This window comes from Meles meles, chromosome 6 (genome assembly GCF_922984935.1).
Source record: "Meles meles chromosome 6, mMelMel3.1 paternal haplotype, whole genome shotgun sequence".
NCBI classification, from domain to species: domain Eukaryota; kingdom Metazoa; phylum Chordata; class Mammalia; order Carnivora; family Mustelidae; genus Meles; species Meles meles.
In genome coordinates, this window is record NC_060071.1 from 20,448,469 (window position 1) to 20,465,075 (window position 16,607).

Here is a 16,607-nt window from a genome sequence, read left to right on the forward strand (position 1 = left end):
TTGACGTACACTATTATATTAGTTTTTAGTTGTACAACATAGTGATTCAACATTTACATCCATTAGGAAATGCTTGCATGGTACTAAGTATCGTTATCATCTGCCACCATGCAGATATTGATTATTGAATATATTCCCTATGCTGTACTTGATCACATTTTAATAAGCATGTTATGAGACACTTATATGTTTGAAAAAAAAAGTTATTTATTCCAATATTCTAAAAAAAATTCCAGGAATTTCTAGCTACAAAGTACAAGAGGGGAAAAAAACCTCTAGCATTAAAAAAAACAAAAACAAAAATAAAAACAAAAACCAGCCAGGCCTCTGGTTCTAGACAAGCTTATGGAGATTCATTTTTCTCAGCTCCTTTCTGCTAAGAACAACTAAAAGCCCTGGAGATAATCTTTACCCATTCATCTATGGATAGCCACTTACATTGGTTCCATATCTTGGCGATTGTAAGTAATGCTGCAGTAAACATAGGGATGCATGTATCTTTTCAAATTAGTGTTTTCATTTTCTTTGGGTGAGTACCCAGTAGTGTTACAAATGACTGGATCATATGATACTTGCACTTTTAATTTTTTGAGGAGCCTCCATACTGTTTTCCACAGTGACTGCACCAATTTGCATTCCCACCCAACAGGGTACAAGAGTTTTTTTTTTTTTTTTTTTACATCCTCGCCAACACTTGTCATTTCTTGTCTTTTTGATTCTAGTCACCCTGACAGGTGTGAGGTGATGGTATCACTGTGGTTTTGATTTGCATTTCCCTTATGATTAGTGATGTTGAGCATCTTTTCATGTGTCTGTTGGCCATCTGTATGTCTTCTTGGGAAGATATCTGAATAGATTCTCTGCCCATTTTTTAATCAGATTGACTTTTGGTGTGGAGTTATAGAAATTCTGCATATATTTTGGATATTAACCCCTTATCGGATTTATCATTTGCAAATATCTTCTCCTATTCAGTAGGCTTGGTTGATGGTTTCTTTTGATATGCAAAGGCTTTTTATTTTGACGTAGTCCCAATAGTTTAATTTTGCTTTTGTTTCTTTTGCCTGAGGAGATATATCCATAAATATGTTGCTAAGACTGATGTCCAAAAGATTATTGCCTATGTTTTCTTTTAGGAGTTTTATGGCTTTGGGTCCCACATCTAGGTCTTTAATCCAGTTTGAGTTTATTTTTGTGTATGGTATAAGAAAACGGTCCAGTCTCATTCTTTTGCATGTAACTGTCCAGTTTTCCCAGCATCATTTATTGAAAAGAACTGTCTTCTCTTCATTGTCTAGTCTTGCTTCTTTTGTGGTGGATTAACTGACCATGTAAGAATGGGCTTATTTCTGGGCTCTGTATTTTGTTCCATTAATCTATGTACCCATTTTGTGCCAGTACTATATTGTTTTGATTATCATAGTTTTATAATATATTTGAAATCTGGGATTGTGATACCTCCAGCTTTGTTCTTACTCAAGAATGGAGTAAGATGATTTCCCTAATGGAGACAATTATTTTTGATATGCTCAAAATTGATATGGTTATGGAAAAAGTTCATTTTATGAAAAACTCTCAGCAACTTAGGAATGGAAGAAAACTTCCTAAACTTGATTAAGAGCATCTACAACCTACTGCAAACAGACTACTCAATGGTGAAAGACAAATTTCTTTCCTCTAAGATCTGGAGCAAGATAAAATGTCCGCTCTTACCGCTCTTACTCAGTATAGTACTGAAATTCTTAGCTCCAAAAGGCAAGGAAAAAAATTTAAAAAGATACAGAACGAAAAGAGAGAAATAAAACTGGCCCTGTTTGTACATGACATGGTTCTTTATGTAGACAATCCCAAGATAACTAGAAAAAAAGTCTTAGAACTAATAAGCGAGTCTAGTAAGATTGTGGGACAAAAGATCAATGCATAAAAATAAATTGTACTTTTATAAGCAAGAACATATAGAAACCAAAATGTAGAAATACAATAGTATTTGCAATTATTGAAAAGAAGAGAAAAATATTTAGATATAAATCTAACAGAACATGCCCAGAGTCTGTGTGCCAAGATGAGAAAATACTGATGAATAAAATCAAAGAAGATCTAAACAAATGGAGATGTGTACTGTGTTCTTGGATAGGAAGACTCAACATAGTGAATGTGTTAATTCTCTCCCAAATTGTTCCATGGTCTTAATGCAACATATATCAAATTTCAAGCAAATCTTTTTTACACAGACAAGCCCATTTTAAAGTTTATATAGAAAGATATATCTTTTTTTTTTCATTTTATTTATTTTTTCAGTGTAACAGTATTCATTCTTTTTGCACAACACCCAGTGCTCCATGCAAAACATGCCCTCCCCATTACCCACCACCTGTTCCCCCAACCTCCCACCCCTGACCCTTCAAAACCCTCAGGTTGCCCCAACATCCCACCCCTGACCCTTCAAAACCCTCAGGTTGTTTTTCAGAGTCCATAGTCTCTTATGGTTCGCCTCCCCTCCCCAATGTCTATAGCCCGCTCCCCCTTCTCCCAATCCCACCTCCCCCCAGCAACCCCCAGTTTGTTTTGTGAGATTAAAAGTCATTTATGGTTTGTCTCCCTCCCAATTCCATCTTGTTAAGAATAAAATGTAAGGAATCACTCTAGCAGATAGTAAGTCTTACTATAAGAGCTACTGTAATCAAGACAGTATTGGCAGAGGGAGAGATAGAGATCACTGGAACAGAACGGAGAACCCAGAAATCAACTCACACAAATATGCTTAACTGATTTTTGACAAATGTGTAAAAGCAACTCTGTGTAAGAAAGATAACCTTTAGACAAAAGATATTACAGCAATTGAACATCTATAAGGGAAAAAAAAGAAGTACAACCTAAATCTCATACCTTATACAATTAACTCAAAATGGAGTAGAGATTTAAATATAAAACAAAACTATAAAATTTTTGGAAGAAAATGGCGGAGGAAATTCTTGAGATGTAGAGCTAAGCAGAGGTCTTAGATTTCACTCCCAAACCACAGTCCATAAATAATAAAGGACTTCATCAAAATGGAAACCTTTGCTTACCAAAGATCCTTGTAAGATGATGAAAAGACAAGCTGTGGGCAAGGAGAAGATATTTGCAAACCACACACCTGGCAAAGGTGTATGTAGAATACATAAAGAACACTCAAGATACAACAGTAAAAGCAATAATGACAACAACAAAAACAAAATCACACAAGAAAGCCCAATTAGACAAATGGGCAAAATACACGAACAAAAACTATTTCACTGAAAGGAGATACAGAGAGCACATTAAGTACATGAGAAGACATGCAACATCATTAGCTATCAGGGAAATGCAAATTTGAACCAAAATGAGATATCACCATATGCTTATTAGAATGACTAAAATAATAACAAGGATAACACCAAACATGGCAAGGATGTCAAGAAACTGAAACTCTAGTACATCGTTGGTGGAAATGTAAAAATGATATGGTCACTCATAAAAGTAGTTTGCAGTTTCTTACAGAACTAAATGCACATTAGCCATATGACCTTGCAGTGAAATGAAAAGTTACGTTCACACAAAATTGTGTATATGAATGTTCATAGCAGCTTTATTTATATTAATTAAAAAGTGGAAACAATCCAAATATCCTTCAAAGTGTGCAAGGTTGAACAGACTCTGAAACACCTACAAAATGGAATAATATTCAGTAATAAAAGGAACAAACTTTTGATCTATGCAACAACTTGGTAGATCTCAAGAGCAGGATGTTTAGTGAAAAAAGCCAGTCTGAGATGGTTACATACGGTGAGTCAACTTAAAGCATCTTCAAAATGATAAGACTATAAAGTTGGAGAATAGGTTGTCATGAACTGATCCAAGACTTGGGCAGATAGGTGAGATTATAGAGAGATGGTAGAAAGTTCATCAGCAATGATGGTACAGTTCTGTGTCCTGTACATGGTGTTACATGAATCTATGCACAGACGAGAACTGCAAAAAACCACACACACACACACACACACACACATGCACACACGTGTGTACACACACACAAATGCAGTTAGAAAAAGGTAAAACAGTAAGGTCAGTATAGTTAATAGTGTGTGAGAGATGTTAATTTCTGGGTTTTGGGATTGTACTACAACTATGTCACCATTGGAGGGCTCAAGAAACTCTATGTATTCTTTTTCCAACTTCTTGTGAATCTACAATCATTTCCAAATAAACAGTTAAAAAAGCAGCGAACATTGATGCTTGTTTTTTTTTTTCCCTTTAATATAGATTTTCTTAGATTCTATAGTTAGCTCTCACTCAGTTTTCCAAAATAACATCACTAAGCTACAGCAAGATCCTGTGCTGTTCTGGTTGGAGACAGAACAGCGTTTACACAAATCTAACATTTTGTGGGAACACAACCCTGATCAGGTGGAAACTTGTTGCCTTACACGTAGCCCAAGGCCAAGAAAATGTATGGTTACATGATCCACACATTTGATTTATGGCCAGAAATTTGAGTTAGAGTGTTTTCTAGATACTACATTGTCTATATGTGTGCACACATGTGTGACATTTATTGGGAAATAGAAGAGAAGAGATAAACTCTTGTAGTGTTTCTGTTATAGCAAAGCTAGAAATGGTTAAAATTTTATTTGATTATGAGAAATGAGAGAATGGATATTATGTGAATTTTTGAAGAATTTCACTGTGGCACGTGGATTAAGACACTGAAAACCCGTCAAAAGGTGGATAATAAGTAGAAATGCCAAAGGGTAAATGGAACTAATATTCCATATTTTTCATGGTTTATAACTGGTACAAAAATAAGAATTGTAACTACAGATGAAAAGAAGAAGGAAAGAAATACAGAAATACAGAAGGAAGGAAAGAAAGAAGGGAAGGAGGGAGAGAAGGAAGGAAGGAAGGAAGGAAGGAAGGAAGGAAGGAAGGGAGGACACAGACCCAGTCAATAGGACTGAGGATGTGGGGGAAGGCAGGATCAGTCTTCCAGCTACAGTCTGAGGGTTTGAGTTTCCTGGGGATCTTTGCATTGCAGGACCAAATTCTGCATCATGGCAAGTCGGATGAAGCCACAGGAGATGGCCCAGGGATCAGAAAATCCACCTGGAAAAATTGTCCCATGGGAAAAAGACAACCTCTTCAACAAATGGTATGGGGAAAATTGGACAGCCACATGCATAAAAGTGAAACTGGACAATTTCCTTATACCACACACGAAAATAGATTCGAAATGGATGAAAGACCTCAATGTGAGACAGAAATCCATCAAAATCCTTGAGGAGAACACAGGCAGCAATCTCTTTGACCTCAGCCGCAGCAACTTCTTCCTGGGAACCTTGCCAAGGGCAAGGGAAGCAAGGGCAAAAATGAACTATTGGAACTTCATCAAGATCAAAAGTCTTTTCAAAGCAAAGGAAACAGTCAACAAAACCAAAAGACAACTGACAGAATGGGAGAAGATATTTTCAAATGATATATCAGATAAATGGCTAGTATCCAAAATCTGTAAAGAACTTATCAAACTCAACACCCAAAGAACAAATAATCTAATCAAGAAACAGGCAGAGGACATGAACAGACATTTCTACAAAGAAGACATCCAAATGGCCAATGGACACATGAAAAAGTGCTCAATATCACTTAGCATCAGGGAAATACAAATCAAAACCACAGTGAGATACCACCTCACACTGGTCAGAATGGCTAAAATCAACCAGTCAGGAAACGGCAGGTGTTGGCAGGGAATGCAAGCTGGTGCAGCCACTCTGGAAAACCGTATGGAGGTTCCTCAAAAAGTTGAAAACAGAGTTACCTACAACCAGCAATTGCACTACAAGGTATTTACCCTAAAGATACAAAGATAGTGATCCAAAGGGACATGTGCACCTAAATGTTTATAGAAGCAATGTCCACAGTAGCCAAACTAGAGAAAGAGCCTAGATGTCCAGCAACAAATGAATGGATAAAGAATATGTGGGGTGTATACACACACACACACACACACACACACACACAGGAACACTATGCAGCTATAAAAAAGAAATCTTGCCATTTGCAATGATGTGAATGGAACTAGAGGGTATTGTGCTAAGTGAAATAAGTCAATCAGAGAAAGACAATTATCATATGATCTTGCTGATATGAGGAATATGAGAGACAAGACAGAGGATCATAGGGGAAAGGAGGGAAAAATGAAACAAGATGAAACCAGAGAGGGAGACAAACCATAAGAAACTTTTAATCTCAGGAAACAAACTGAGGGTTGCTGGTGGGGAGGAGGAATAGGGTACCTGGGTCATGGACATTGGGCAGGGTGTGTGCTAAGGTGAGTGCTATGAATTTTTTAAGACTGATGAATCACAGACCTCTACCCCTGAAACAAATAATACATTATATGTTAATTTTTTAAAAAAAGTCACCTGAACAGAGATGGGAGGGCCTCCCAGTCGGGAGGAGGAGAACAAGCCTGACAAAGGGATGAGTGAGAGGTAGGAGAAGAGCCAGGAGGGTGGGTATCAGGGAATCCTTGGTGTCTGTCCTGTGATGGTTATAGAAGCTCAAAAAGAACCAACCTCTTTCCTGAAAAATCGGAGCTCCACTTTTTGCCATTGCAATGAGACAGGTGACACTTTGCCCTTTGCAGACGCTGTTCAACATTGTGTCCTTGTCCCTCAGGAGGCACTGTGCTTCGTGGGGTAAGTGTGTGGGTCCTGGAGTGGACAAGTCCAGGTTCGTATGTGTCCCACCTGTGCCATGACCAGAAGTGTGATCTTCAGAAGCTGTTTAATCCTTTGAGCCTCAGTTTCCCCACCTGTAGGTAAAGATATCTGAATCATGAGCTTGTTGTGAATATGCAGTGTCAAACACTCAGCACATTCCTGACATGTAGTAAGTGCTCAGAAAATGTGATTCGGCTTTAAAATTCAGATGGGTTCCTTTGGTTCCTCACCACTGGGAGTGTGGTCTTTCTCCTGCACCAGCCATGGGAATCTTTCCCAATTATCATCCATTCAGGCTCTGTCTCTCCCATGTAACTTTCTTTCGTTAGTTTCTACAGGGGCTATCTTAGCCAATTCTCTGCTTTATCAACAGGGAATTGTGGTTCTTTCTTGAAGGCTGGGCTAAGCCAGGATCTTCTGTGTTTTTCCTGACACCATGTAGACCCCTGAATAGGACTGACCCCCATTAAGTCCATGGGGACTGCCACCTTGCTGTGAGTGCCATGTGACTGGACTAGAAGGGAGAGTTTCTTCTTCAGGGGACCCTGCCTGCAGCCACCATCCATTAGGGCAGTCTCTGGGCACCTGGGTTTTCTAGATTGTGTTTCAGATAAGAATTGTATTCATGTTCATTAGGAGGTAATGTAAGCTTACTTTACCTGGCTCACATGTGTAGTTTTTATTGAAAAGCTATGGTCTTGAAAGACAAAGATCTTCTCATTGATTTCTGTATTTCTCTATTATAACACAGGGAAAACAGGTTTAGGTTTCTTTCACAGAGCGTTTCCTGGGTCACTTGTGAAAAAAAATTAAAACCAAAACCATACCACTATACCTACATAGACAGGAACTAATTGTTCTTTCTAGGTTGTGGAGAAGGGGAACCCTCTTGCTATTGGCAGGAATGCAAGCTGGTGTAGTCACTGTGGAAAACAATATGGAGGTTCCTCAAAAAGTTACAATCTAGTAATTGCTCTCCTAGGTATTTACCCAAAGAATATGAAAACATTAATCCAAAAGGATATAAGCACCCCTATGTTTATTGGAGCATTATTTTTAACAGCCAAATTATGGAAGAAACCCAAGTGTCCACTGATTGATAAATGGATAAAGAAGATGCAGTATATAAATACAATGGACTATTATTCATCCATAAAAAGAATGAAATCTTGTCAATTACAACATGGGTGGAGCTAGAGAGTGTATGTTAAGAGAAGTAAGTCAGAGAAAGACAAATACCATAATTATTTCACTCATATGTGGAATTTAAGAAAGAAAACAAATGAACAAAGCAGAATAGAGAGAGAGGAGAGAGAAAACAAGAACCAGACTCTTAACTCCATAGACTCTATAGGCCCTCTTACAGAGAACAAACTGATGGTTACAAGAGGGGTGTTGGGTGGGGGATGGGTGAAACAGGTGATGGGGATTAAGGAGTGCACTTGCTGTGATGAAATCTGGGTGCTGTATTGAATTGTTGAATTATATTGTACCCCTGAAACTAACATAACACTGTATGTTAACTATACAGGAGTTAGAATTAAAAACTTAATAAAATTTTAAAAAATAAAAATCAAAATCCTGGAAAAAGGAAGGGAGTCCACAAAAAGTAGAAAAAGGAGTGAGAGGTAGAAGAAATCCAAGCCTGAACTGACAAGAAACAGTTGGTTAGAGAACAGAGACCTGGATGTGAGGCTCAGGGAATCAGTGAAAAGAGCTCTGGCAATGAAGACATTGAGGTGCCTTCCCTTCCTCTCCTATCTAATAGGCTGAAGACCCAGATGTGTGTCAGAGAACCCAGGGCCTCAGGCTTACCTGGTTCCCTCCCACCCTCTTGCAGTTCCCACATGAGCTGCTGTAGGCTTCTCTGAGGGATGCCACACCACAGTATTTCCTACTGAACGTCTACTTCACTGATCTGCAATCCTACATTTAGTGACTACTGGGGCTTGGCAGTTTCAGTATCTTTCCCCCAAAATCTTTTCTTTTCAACTAAAATGCACCTCTGTTGATGAATTGCGCTGATTTGCTTAGAGGGATTCAGTCAGTGTTATTAATGTGACATAAAGAGTTGAATCATAGAAAACAAAGTATTTATTTGTAAATGGGAGATGAGGTCCAAAATATTTCAGAAGTTTTCTTCTCCTTTTTGTTATACTTCATGTAGCACAAAAAACATGAAGTGAAAAATGAATATTCAGGAGTAAGGATGTCAGCAAGATGGTGAGGTAGGAAGGCGCAGATCCTCCTCATTCCCACAAACACACTGATTCAGCAACAATTCATGGGCCAATTTTCTTTGTGAGAAATAAAGTAATGGAAAGGCTCCTGCATCCTTGAAGAACATAAAATCAGGTTCACTGAATATGGCAGTGAGATAAGGGACACCTAGTCCCCAGAGACCCTGTCCTTGGCACAATGCCAACAATCAGGAAGAGAACTCTTAGCTTCAGGTTCATTCATCAATGAGAAGGGTTTGGTTCATGTGCCTAGTGCCTCAGCTTTTTAGGGGGCTCCCCAGAGAACTGGATTCTGTCTTACAGGTCTTGGAGCTCTGACGGGTCCAGCACAATCCAGCCACCTAGGGAGAGCAAAGGTGGCAGTGTAGGCTGATAGTCTCCACTAATTCTCCCTCCCACTTAGCAAAGATTGAACTGCTGAAAAATCCCAGCTCCCAGATCCCTCTGGCCCCCCAGAAAAGGAGTTGATTTGCATATTCCATACCTTATCTTTTCTGAGGTTGCCTCCAAAACGATACCTGTCTCACCAGTGCACTTATGGGTATTTATCCAAAAGAATTGAAATCAGGATCCTGAACCGATATTAGTTAGCACTCCTATGTTCATTGTAGTATATTCCCAATAGCCAAAATATGGAAGCAACCCAAGTATCCATCAGTGGATGAATGCATAAAGAAAATACTATATATGTATATTTATTATACATACTATACACATTATATGTATATATAAATACACAATGGATATTATTCAGTCCTTAAAAAGGAAATTCTTTGAAATGCAAAAACACAGATGAAACTTGAGAACATTATGCTAAGTGAAACAAACCAGTTATAGGAAGGGAGATACCACATGATTCCATTCATATGCAGTACCTAAAATAATCAAATTCATAGCATCAAAGGTTGGAATAGTGGTGACCAGGAGCTGGGGACAGGGGGAAATGAGCAACTACCAATCCATGGGTATAAAGTTTCAGTCAAGCCAAATAAATAAACTTTCAAGGTCTGCTGTACAGCATTGTACCTACAGCCAACAATAATGTATTGTACACTTAAAAATTCACTAAGAAGAGGAGTACCTGGGTGGCCCAATCAGTTGAGTGTCTGACTCTTGATCTCAGATCAGATCTTGATCTCAGGGTCATGAATCTGGGCCCTGCATTGAGCTCTGTGCACTGGGCATGGAGCCTACTTAATTAAAGAGAACATTAAGAGGATACATCTTATATTAAGTGTTCTTATTACACTAAGATTAGAATATTTAAAAAGAAAACAATGTTCATAAAAGCACAGTCATAGTGATCTAAACGGGAATTATCAGATAAATTATGTGGCAACAGAAAAATACAGACAAAATAGGTAATTATCTTATAAAATGAGTGCCATCTGTTCTTCTTAATGAGTTGTACTCAAAACTTGGTATGCTTTTAGATACTACCATATTGATATGCCCATTAATATAGTATAATTGCATTAGCTAAGTTGAATCACTTGTGAATATGAAACAATGCCTTTTTCTATTTCACAAACATAAACACAGAGAGGAGCAAGGAAATATAAGAACCTATCTCAGATCTCTCTTCTATATTTTCAAACTATTCCAAGAAAAAGAAGAGGAAAGAAAGCTTCCAAATTCATTCTATGAGGTCAGCATTACCTTGATACCAAAACTAGATAAAGACACTAAAAAGGAAAACCGCAAGCTAACATCTTTGTGAACATAGATGCAAAAATCCTCAACAAAATATTAGCAAACTGAATCCAGCAGTACATTAAAAAAAATCATTCACCACAATTAAGTGGGATTTATTCCAGGGATGTAAGTGTGGTTCAATGTTTACAAATCAATCAATATAATACATCACATTAACAAGAGAAAGGATTAAAAACAATATGATCATTTTAATAGGTGCTAAAAAAGAATTTGAAAAAATACAACTCCATTCATGTTAAAAACTCTCAACAAAGTAGGTTTAGAAGGAACATAACACAAGAAAAGGCATATATGAGAAACACACAGCTTACATCATACTCAATGGTGAAAAACTGAGAACTTTCCCCTAAGATCAGGAATAAGGCAAGGATGTTCACTCTCACCACTTCTATTCAACATAGTACTGAAGTCCTAACCACAGCAATTGGACAACAAAAAGAGATAAAATGTATCCAAATTGGTAAAGAAGAAGTAGAACTTTCACTATTTGCAGGTGATATGATATAATACTTAGAAAATCCTAAAGACTTTACAAAAAAACTACTAGAACTAATAAGTGAATTCAATAAAGTGATAGGATACAAAATCAATGTACAGAAATCTGTTGCTTTTCTATATACCAATAATGAAGTAGCAGAAAGATAAATTAAGAAAATAATCTCATTTACAGTTGCGTCAAAACATAATAAAACATCTAGCAATAAACATAACCAAGGAAGTGAAAGACCTATACTATGAAAACCATAAAAATTGATGAAAGAAATTAAAGATGACACAAGCAAATGAAGAGACTTTCCATGCTCATGGACTGGATGAAACATTCCTGTTAAAACATACACTCTATATTTAATGAGAAAATGCACAGTTTTGTCTCATTCTCATTATTTGTATTTATATTGATTACACATATGTACACACATTATAAACAATGTACACACTTTTCTCATCATCTTATTAAATATGTTTTTATTAAAATTTAAAGTATATTATCAAATGGATATTAAATTGTGCTTTTGAAAAAAAATAAAATATCCACACTGCCCAAAGGAATCTAGAGATTCAGCCCAATCCCTATCAAGAAACCAACAATGTTTTTCATGGAACTAGAACATATATTTGTAAGATTCGTATGAAATAAATAAAGACCCCAAATTCTTGAAAAAGAAGAATAAAGCCGAGGTATCACATAGCACAATCCCAGATTTCAAGATATGCTACAAAGTTGTAGTAATCAAATACAGTAATACTGGCACAGAAACAGACACGTAGATCAACGGAACAGAATAGAAAACCCAGAAATAAACTCATCCTTACATGGTCAATTAATCTACAACACAGGAGGCAAAAATATACAGTGAGGAGAAAACAGTCTTTTTAATAAAAGGTACTGGGAAAATTCGACAGCTATACATAAAATAATGAAACTGGACAATTTTCTTACACCATACACAAAAATAAACACAAAATGGATTAAAGACCTAAGTGTGAGGCCTGAAATCATAAAACTCTTAGAAAAATACACAGGCAGTAATTTCTCTGACATCTACCTAGCAACATTTTTTTAGATATGTCTCCTGAGGCAAAGAAAACAAAAGAAAATTAAACTATTGGGGCCACACCAAAATAAGAAAAATTTGCACAGTGAAGGAACCCATCAGAGAAACAAAAAGGCAACCTACTGAATAGGACAAGATATTTGCAAATGATATATTTGATAAGGGGTTAATATCCAAAATATACAAAAAACTTATACATGTAGCTCCTTTCCCCAATAGTCAGATTAAATTGGGCAGAGAACCTGAATAGACGTTTTCCCAAGGAAGACATACATAGTGCTACAAATCCTAGCAACAGCAATTAGACAGCAAAAAGGAATAAATAAAAGGTATTCAAATTGGCAATGAAGAAGTCAAACTGTCTCTCTTCACAGATGACAGGATACTTTATATGGAAAACCCAAAAGACTTGACCCCCAAGCTACTAGAACTCATACAGCAATTCAGTAATTTGGCAGGATGCAAAATCAATGTACAGAAATCAGTTGCTTTCTTATACACCAACAATGAAAATATAGAAAGGGAAATTAGGGAATCAATTCCATTTACTATAGCACCAAGAACCATAAGATAACTGGGAATAAACCTAACCAAAGAGGTAAAGGATCAGTACTCGAGGAACTACAGAACACTCATGAAAGAAATTGAAGAAGACACAAAAAGATGGACGATCATTCCATGCTCATGGATCAGGAGAATAAACATTGTTAAAATGTCTATATTGCCTAGAAAATCTATACTTTCAATGCCATCCTGATCAAATTTCATCAGCATTTTTCAAAGAGCTGGAACAAACAATCCTAAAATTTGTATGGAACCAAAAGAGACCCTGAATTGCTAAGGAAATGTTGAAAAGGAAAAGCAAAACTAGGGGCATCACGTTGCCTGATTTCAAGTTTTACTACAAAGCGGTGATCACCAAGACAGCATGGTACTGGCATAAAAACAGACACATAGACCAGAGGAATAGAGTAGAGAGCCCAGATATAGACCCTCAACTCTATGGTCAAATAATCTTCAACAGAAAAAAATATACAGTGGAAAAAAGACAGTGTCTTCAATAAATGGTGCTGGGAAAATTGGACAGCTATGTGTAGAAGACATACAAATGGCCAACAGACACACAAAAAGTGTCTAATCATCAGAAAAATGTAAATCATAACCACAATGAGATATCATCTTTCACCTGTCACAATGGGAAAAATAAAAAACACAAGAAATGACAAGTGTTATTGAGGATGTGGAGGAAAAGGGAACCCTTCATACACTGTTGGTGGGAATGCAAACTGGTGTGGCTATTGTGGAAAACAGAATGGAGGTTTGTAAAGAATTAAAAATAGAATTACCATATTATCCAGTAATTCCATCGCTGACTATTTACCCAAAGAAAACAAAAACTCCAATTTGAAAAGATATATGCACCCCTATGTTTATTGCAGCATTGTTTACAGTAGCCAAGATATGGAAGCAACCTAAGTATCTAGCCACAGATGGATGGATTATATATGTATATATATATAATGGAATTTTACTCAGCTACAAAAAAAGAATGAGATCTTTCCATTTGCAACAATGTGGGCAGACCTAGAGAATATAATGCTAAGTGAAATAAGTCAGTGAAGGGAAAACAAATATCATATGATTTCATTCATATGTGGAATTTGAGACAAAACAAATGAAGAAACAAACAAAAAGAGACAAAGAAGAAAACAGACTCAACTACAGAGAATAAACTGGTGGTTGCCAGAGAGGAGGTGGGTGGGGAAATGGGTGAAACAGATGAAGGGGATCAAGAGTACACTTACCTTGATGAGCATTGACTAAGGTATGGAATTATTGAATCATTATATTGTATACCTGAAACTAATTAATATTGTATGTTAAATATATTTCAATAAAATTAATTACTTAAAAAATGTCAATAAAAATGTTAAAGAGGGTGACTTTGTCGGTTAGGCAGCTGCCTTCTGTGCAGGTCATGATCCCAGGGTCCTGGAATTGAGTCCCATGTGGGGCTCCCTGCTCTGCAAGGGAGTCTGCTTCTCCCTCTATCCCTCCTCCTACTTGTTCTCTCAATCTCTCTCTCTCTCTCTCATAAATAAATAAAATCCTTTAAAAAATGTCAGATGGTACAAACTTGCAGTTAGAAGATGGATAAATTCTGCAGACTGAATGCACAGCATCATGATTAGAGTCAACTATACTGAATTATATACTTCAAAGATACCAAGAAACTAGATTTTAAATGGTCTCACCACAAAAAAATGGTAATTATGTAGCATGATAAAGACATTAGCTAATGCTATGTGGGTAATCATATTGCAACACGGGATGTATCAAATCAACACTCTGAACACCTTGAACTTATAAAAGTTGTATGTCAATGATATCACAATAAAAATGAAAAACAAAAAAAGAATCTATCTCAGGCATGTCCAGAAAAATGAAGTAATGTGTTGTGATGATACTTTTGAACTTTGGTTCTTCCACTCTGCGAAAATAGAAAAAAAAGAAATTTTTTAAAAGGAGTAAACAAGGGGAGATGAACCATGAGAGACTATGGACTCTGAGAAACAAACTGAGGGTTTTGGAGGGGAGGTGGGTGGGAGGTTGGGTGAGCCTGGTGGTGGGTATTAAGGAGGGCACGTATTGCATGGAGCACTGAGTGTGGTGCATAAACAATGAATTCTGGAACACTGAAAAGAAATAAAAAAAATATTAAAAGTTTGAAAAGGGAGTAAACAAAAGGATCAGTTATAATTATGGAAATAATTTACATTATGATAAAGTCTGGGGGGGGGTCCTGAAATCTTAGTGCTTTCTAGAGAAGCAGTGGAAATCCTGGTCTATTTTCATTTTATTATACTTTCAATTACTTTAACAAGTTTACCTAGACTACCACGTTAGCATTCGTAGCATTGCTCAGGACTCATAGCAACTTGGGGTGACAGCACGGTTATTTCATGCTCCTGAAAAGCTCTTACTGAAAGGCCTCTCATTCAAAAAGACAATCAATAATGATAATAATAAAGGCATTTTGATGTCTAGAATCTTTCAAAACCTGGCATCTGTGAGGAGACTAACAAAAAATACATATTTGGTGATGGAGGACTCTTAATCTATGCATCGCATATGAGGAAAATGGTTATATGGGACTGGACAAGTCCTATTCAATAGAAGATACTGGCAATTCCCCAAAGAATGTATAAGTTTTGTTCATTGATGATGAGCTTTTAAGCAGACTCAAGAACATTATACGTTCATCCTTTGTCATTTCTGAAGAAAAAATTCAAGATTTTATTTTGGTAAAAATTTCTTGATTTCCTCCCCAAACTATAGAGTAATGGAAATTCATATGTGAGCAAATGTGGGGAGGGGCTGTGCTTGAAATATTACAGGAAGGAATTTGTGTCTCTATAAAAGGGACCCCTGAAGCATTCTTTAAATAGAAAATTGATTCACGTTTTAGTTGGGCCCAAATGAGCTTTCTTATTGGAAGATTAGTTACATTTATTCTACTAGAACTTATGCTGTAAACTCTTATAGGCAAGCTCTGTGTCTTTTTTTTTTTTTTGTAACATTATAATTTTCTTTGTGCCTGGTAGTTCTTTGAAATTTATTTATAATTCCTCTAGTAGCCAATGTTACAAATGAACAGACTGCATTTTTACCCACCATTTCCCTTTGGCAATGTCCACTCCATTCCACTCAATACAAATAACTTTCTTTCTAGCCTCTGTGCTTGATTCTAGGGATACAAGCATGAATGTCGCAGTCGTTGCTCTCAAGAAGTTAATTGAATGTCAGAAAATGAACTATTAATTGTAGAGTTGCAGTAAAACAAACAAACAATAAAACAAAAACTGGATGTTCTACTTTTGGCTAAAGGGCATTTTCAATGTCCTGTACATAATAGCACCATAAACAATGACCAGTGTTTCTACATATGGCTGCTCTGGTCCTAAAGTATTTAGTATCTGTACATTTATTAAATACAAATAACTATGTACCAAGAGTTGTGCTGGTTTCTTTATGATACCATATTCCATATGACAGAAACTCTTTGATCAATGTTAGAATAATCCCAGGTACATAGTAGGCTCTCAGGTAATATTTGTTAAATAAATAAAGGCATATTGATAAAGAGAAAAATGAATGATAATAAAAAATGCAACCAGATTAACATTTTGTGAAGCAAATTTTTAAAATTTTATTTTATGTTATTTTGGATGTTATGTTAGTCACCATACAGTACATCATTTGTTTTGATGTAGTGTTCCATGATTCATTGTTTGTGTATAACACACAGTGCTCCATGTGATATGTGCCCTCCTTAATACCCATCACAGGGTTAACCC